General features: G+C 33.4%; 1 pseudogene; it reads left to right on the plus strand.

Moving 5' to 3' along the window:
* Window positions 1–5102: 5102 nt before the first annotated feature.
* On the plus strand, window positions 5103–5490 carry LOC117307868 (cytochrome c-like; annotated as a pseudogene).
* The last annotated feature ends 1764 nt before the right edge of the window (window positions 5491–7254 follow it).

A 7254-nucleotide genomic window follows, 5' to 3' on the forward strand; every position in this document is an offset into this window, starting at 1 on the left:
AAGTTATTCTTGATATTTCAGGAATGGCTAAGCTTTTTTTTTTTCATTAAATTCATCCTTCAGTCATATTCTTAAATCTCAGTTTTTTGGTCTCCAAAAGTCCAATATCTCTTATGTTGTCATGTCATAGGCAAAATTCTGTGAAAACTCTAAACAAAATTCTGATAGGACCATGTTTTCACAATGTGAAAGTCATAGTTCAATACATTGGCCCTACAGTGCAGGCAATGTAGCTGTTGGTTTGGAATACGGGAAAACTATTCAATTTTCATTAGTCTAGAATTTGGCTAGAGAGGTAATTTTATTTTTCCTAAGAGCAAGATGCAGATTTTGATGCATTTCCTTATGTGACTATTTGTTGTAATTGTGAAAACAAATGAATTGTTTTATTGGTAACAAATAAATGACTTGGTAATAATTTCCCTTCCTTACATGAACATAACAAAGTGCCATGGCACATGCTTGTAAGTCAGAGGATAGATGGGTGAGACAGAACATTAAAATAATCATAAATGTGAGGTAGTTTCACATTTTTAGATTGCATGTTCACTGATTAAGTATGTTGACACAAGATTGAAATAGCTCAGGATTTACTACATTTACACTAGGCAATCTGTATTTGCAAAGCCTAGGCAGAAGTTAACATAAACATAATGCTAAACACAAAGTATTAGATGATTAATAATTAATTTACAGTGACTTAGTTTTCTCCTATAATATACTTTAGTATTATTTATTAAAATATGATTATGTCGGTATTTTCACTAAGAAATATATGCTCCTACAACTCTGTCACAATAGGCTTCTTCTTGATTTCTGTTATCTTCATATAAAAACATTGTTTTTATCTCACAGAATTTTCTTTTTGTCACTCGTTTATCATGAGCAATAACATTATTCTCAACATCAAGGCAGAGATTCTTTGATATAATAGGTACTAATTGTTCTTAACTTTTTGTGGAACTTTATAATAAATGTTATAAATTTAAGACACTTCAAAATAACTTTGGATGCTTGCAGACTAGATAGTTTAAAGCAAACATATTGCCAAAAAAAGACTAAAAATTGGGAAAAAATAAACCATCAGTTTGAAAACACAGAACATAATACTATAGTGAATAATTACCCAGATAAGATCTAAATAACTTATTGTTCAGAGAGGAAATCACAATGAAATTAAGTAAATATTTTGCAATGAATGATAATAAAAATGTTATAAAGTGTTTTGGACATATTTAAAGCAGTGATGACACAATATAGCCTGATATATATATATGTTAACAAACAAGACAGAAAAATAATGGTTGAAGACTCTAACACAAGAAATTGTATAAATATAGCAAAATAAATCAAAAGAAGACATAAAAAGGAAAATAACAGATATAAGGGTACAAATTAATGAAACAGAAAACGTGCAATATAGAGAGTCAACTAACAAAATGTTGATTGTTTGACAATTCAACTAACCAGCATGCAAAACTGATGAACATAAACAAGAGAAAAACACAGTTGACCAAAAACAGAAAGAAAAAAGATGTCATTATTACAAAACCTGGATGTTTAATATGATATTAAAATGAAAAGATAGTATTATAGCAATTTTATATTGATAAATTTAAAAAGAACAAATTGACAAATTACTAAGAAGACAGAACTGCAAAAATTGGACAAGCTAAAATAATATTAAATATAAATATTCCCATAGCTATCATATCACCCTACAAAGAAGAGTTTGGGAACAGAAGACTTCACCTGCAATATACATAAAAAATTTAATGGTCTCATGTCAAACTGTCGTTTCTCACGTTCATAAATTAGAACTCAATTATATTTCTATTTATCAGTAATAAAAACATTCAAGAGAGTGAAAAAGACAGAAACATTAGAGAACTATAAAAAATAATATAAAAATATGATTGAGCAATATTACAGTACTTGGAAAGAAGACACTGTGCTCAACGGAGATGATCCATCCACAAAGAACTCATATCCAAAATACATGTAATTTCCATAAACCCATAAGAAATGAGACTGACCATGTTATAGAAAAACATAAGCAAGCAACTCAAACAGGTATTTCATGTTTTGATAGTGAATCAAACGATCTCCACTCCATACAGAAAACAAACAAAAACAGACTGAAATGTGCTGAACCGTATTAATAATCAGGAAATGCAAATTAAGACCACAACGTAAAAATATGTTCCCCGTGTAAAAATGGTTACAATTAAATATTATACATACAGACATATAGGTTAGAATGAGGAGAAATTGGAACACTCATTTATTCTAAATTGTTACAGAACTTTGAAAATTGCTTAGCATCATCTACCAAAATTGAACATAAGGAAGCATACTACTTGACCATACAATTTTATTCCTAGGAAAGTACCTAACAAAAATATGTGTGTGTTGACTGTGAGCTTGTGTGTGGATGAGCTCAAAGAGAAAAATAAGCTGTGGCTACATGTACTGCAGGGATGAATAATGCAAACATAAAAATGAGTGAAGGTAGCCAGATAACAAATGATAGAGAAAGTAATTTAAATTTATGTAAATACCAAAGATAAAGATGAGCTCTAGTGTTTAGAGATACATACTTGAGTAGTAAGGTGAAAGAGAAAAGTCAAGGAAATTACCATAAACCTAAGGATAGCGTTATGTTGGGAAAATAGAGTGGTGTGATTAGAAAGGGGTATGTGGAGGGCTTTTGAGTACTATAGTACACTAAGTTTTGACCCATTTTTTGGTTACAGCAATTTCACTTTATAATTAATTACTAAACAGTACATTGTAGTTTATGTTCTTGTATTTAACATTTGTAAACATTTAAAAATGATGTAAGTGTTCAGCTCTAGGAAACTGAGTTTCTGTATGAAATGTATACAATGCTAACTTTATGTTTGCCATTATTTCTAAGAGCTGTAGATTGTAAATACCAGTTAGAGATACTGATTTAGTATTTTCACATTTATATCAACTTATACTGTTACACATGTGAAGTGATATGATTTATCCCTACTTTAAAAAGACAATGACAAAGCTCACATGTATATCAAACAATTATGCCAAATTTAGCAGTTAGTAAGTATAATGGATCATGGATTCTGTTATTTTTCCATTTGCAACATGTTGCTTTATGTAGTAGATTAGAAATATATCCCTCATATAATTTTGGGAACCTAAGAGGACTAGTAGTGTTTAAATTTATTTTCAAATGATTAAATGGAAATTCCCTATGGATTCTGATTAAAGAACTGCTATCAAAACAATAAGATGCTTAGTCTTTCTTTCCATTTCTGGGCTCTGCAGTTATTCCTAGAAACTTTTTAAAACATGGGTAATATCACAGGCTAGTGGTCCTTTTATGGTGGTCACTGGACCTACAGCATTATTTGGAAGTGTTTGAAATATAAATTCTCAAGTTCCCCTCCAGTCCTACTGAGTCATAAGCTCCCAGTGGGACAGGGGAAGGGAGCAGAAGAACCAAGCTATCTGTGTTTCAACAAGTCCTCCAGGTTATTCTGTCACATGTCGAAGTTTGAGAACCACTGTTGGAGATCGAGAGCTCATATGATGCTGTTCACATGTGTTTGACAATTGTTATTTTTTTCCTTAATCTCTTTGCAATCCATGGATGTAAGCGGCAATGCTGATATTTGGAACTCTCTGAAAGGAAATGTCAGTGCCTTCATATTCCAACTAATCTACAATTCTTATGAACTAAGATTTCCATAATTAAATGCTAGCATTTAAATATCAAATTCATCTGAGGCTTGAGGTCTTCTTCCAAGTGTACTTGCTGTTGGCAGAATTCGTTTCCTTCTCATGCTTTCAACATGGCTCTTTCCATCTCTTAGCCAGCAATGATATAGCGTCCTTCTTATGCTTGGAATCTCTGATTACTCTTCTGCTTTCTTCTTCTGTTTTAAGGACTCATATGATTACTTGATACCATCTGGATAATTCAGGAGAGTCTCCCTTTTTTAAGGCTAGTTGAATAGCAATGTTGATTACATCTGCAAAGTTCCTTTTGCCACATAATGTAACAAATTTTGGTGTAACATTAGGGAACAAAGAACATGCTTGCCATAATTCTGTCAATCACAGAGTTAAAATTCAGACATTATATTAACCCAAACTAATGTAGTCGACACCTGTAACTGAGTATTTTAATGCCTTTCTATATTTGAGAAATTTCCTTTCTAAAACTAATATTAGTTGGTGGTAAAGTCATCCTTTGTCTATAGACTCAAAAGTTTTGGATAATTATTTCCCTTGCAGCAAAAATGTTGTACCAGGACTTAGGATGCACCATCTAGATGCACCTGCCCTTGGAAGGCATTGATGCAAAGATGCAAGAATGATCAGGACTCATCCCAATTAGAAGTTTTGGATGTGATTCTGTGGACTACCCAACATCATTTAAGTAAATTCCTTTTCTGCTGACTTCAGCCAAGGCATATTGGAAAATAATTTCTCATAGATGTCTCATGTTCCTGCACATATTAACTGCCCTTTGTTCTTGACTGTTAACAATATCTCTATATCAAGTAGCCTTGGAAGGTAGACAATGGCAGGTTTTCTTATAGGCCTTGAAAGACAAAGATAGTGTTTCCCTGTGGAGCAAAGAGCAGGTGTACTCATAGCTTTGGAAAATAGAGACAATGTCTACTTCCATAGCAAAGGCTGACATAGTTAGTGCTTATTATAAATCTTATGACCCCCTCCCCACACACAGATGGTGGGATGTATTTCCAAAAGTAGACAAGAGTAGTCATTTTTTTCCTTAAAAAATTTGAAGCAAATATTGACAATATGTTAAAATCAAACTACCAAAGCTAAGTAATAAATACAAATGTATGTGATTTATTAAACTTTAAATTATTTTTATGCTTCAAATTATAAAGAAAAAATTGACTTCTAATTTTTTTTTAGTGTAGAGCTATAACACCATAAATTTTAGGTGTATGTTAGAACGATTTATTTAAGAAGATCATTCTGGCATTTTCACCCATACATAGGTGCGGACCGGCGTGTCCTTGGGATTAGAGAGCGGGACTTTTGGCTTGCAAGCGGGAATGGCTTAGGTCGTACACGGAGAAAGAACGATTTAAAAATGGGTGATGTTGAGAAGGGCAAGAAGATTTTTGTTCAGAAGTGTGCCCAGTGCCATACTGTGGAAAAGGGAGGCAAGCACAAGCCTGGGCCAAATCTCCATGGTCTGTTTGGGTGAAAGACAGGTCAGGCAGTCGGATTCTCTTACACAGATGCCAACAAGAACAAAGGCATCACCTGGGGAGAGGAGATACTGATGGAGTATTTGGAGAATCCCAAGAAGTACATCCCTGGAACAAAAATGATCTTCGCTGGCAATAAGGAGAAGGGAGAAAGGGCAGACTTGATAGCTTATCTCAAAAAAGCTACTAATGAGTAATAGTTGGCCACTGCCTTATTTATTATGAAACAAATGTCTCATGACTTTTTATGTGTACCATATTTAAATTGATCTCATACACTAGAATTCAGATCATGAATAGCTGATGTAATATTTCTGTCCGGATTTAAATAAGATTGGCTTGTGGCTAAATGAATATGGTCAGCTTTTGGAATTTTGATAGTAATTCTGGTTCAGCAAGTACTGTCACTGTTTTCCCCTTCTAAAGAGATGATTAAACTTGAATAAGGAATGTTAATCTTTTCAGGGATATGGTAAATGCCTTCTCAAACCCTATAGGAGATTGGTTTTATATTTAGATTTCTATAACTGGTTATATTAATATATTTAAATATTGAGAAGCTCCCTTCACTGTCTCATAGACCAGCAAGATTCACCTGTGTTTCAAGTTGTGTTCATTCACCTGTTAAGGCTAGGGCTGAAGATACATTGACAATGTCCACTTTATCTTTTTGGTCTTAAATATGCCAATTTAATTAAAATTCTCCATCTAAAACATTGCGTTTTACTTAATGAAGGGCATTTTAGTGTGGTTTTGTATAGCATCAGATAAAGAATATTTAGTACTTCTCACATTTTATAGATGATCTTTTTAAATTTTTTTTTAATAGATGATCTTTAAGATCAGGTGTTTTTAAAATTCACCGTGACATGATAGGTTGGGAAACTTGCTTGTGAATTCTTTACAAAGTCAGACTAAGTTATAATTCAGGATTGACTTTTAAACAGGTATTCAGAAACACAACTATAGAACTACTGTAGATGTGTGATTGGTAATGATGCTTTTGCCAACTCAGAAGGGTTAAGGTCAAGGAGCTCTATCATTAGCACAGATTTGTAAATTATCTGATCATAAGGCTTGAGAATTAAAAACAAAGTCTCAGATTAAAAAAAAAAAAAGAAGATCATTTCAACTTAGCACAATAAATTCACAAAGATATTCATAAGTAATTAAAATATCTATAATTTAAAATTTTATATTGTCTAGAAAGAAATTAGAAATCTAGTTTTTTTTAATTTTTTTTATTTTTGGGGAGGAGGGTGGGATCCCTAATCCCAGCATTATTCAAGGGCCAACTGTATACGGGAAGTGAAATATCAAGGGATCTTGGAAATATTTTTCCCAAAGGCAAAGACCAGAGAAAGAGAAAGACACAATGCATCTGAGATCAAATAGAAAAACGCTCCACACTCGTACTCCTTCAGTATCATTGTGATGTAGATGAAATTTATGACACTATGAACTTGAGTTCCAGCTATGCTGAAGTTCATGGAGTTTTCCAAACTAAGCTGTACCTTGCCTCCCTGCCTTGGCTCAAGTTGCTTCCTCACCTGCAGTGCTCCTTTCCTCACCATCCACTTGAGGGACAGCTACTCATCTTTTGAGATTTGCCACTCTGAGGCCTTTCCTGACCACCCATTCTTACTCCTGGTAGTTTTAAATTGCACACCCCTTTCTGCCACTACTGTGCTTTCTCTATAGGTCGACCAAAGCACTTCATTATTATAGTTAACATGTCTATTCTCTCCTACTACATGGTACGCTCAAGAGAGCAAAGCTTTTATTTTCTTTGTTGAAACGTCCACAGCACCTATCACAGTGCCTGGCCTGTAATTTTGTGCATAATTAGTTAATGAGTGAGTAAATGATTAGATGGATGGTGGGTGGAGTTCCAGTAGATCTTAATAAATATTGAACGGCAACCTGCCTTGACAGTTGAATATTTCCACCATGATTCCAACTCCTCACCCCCCGATACTGATTTTAATGAAAATAGTTAAATAATCACAAAGAG

Source organism: Tursiops truncatus, chromosome 14 (assembly GCF_011762595.2).
Source record: "Tursiops truncatus isolate mTurTru1 chromosome 14, mTurTru1.mat.Y, whole genome shotgun sequence".
Taxonomy (NCBI): domain Eukaryota; kingdom Metazoa; phylum Chordata; class Mammalia; order Artiodactyla; family Delphinidae; genus Tursiops; species Tursiops truncatus.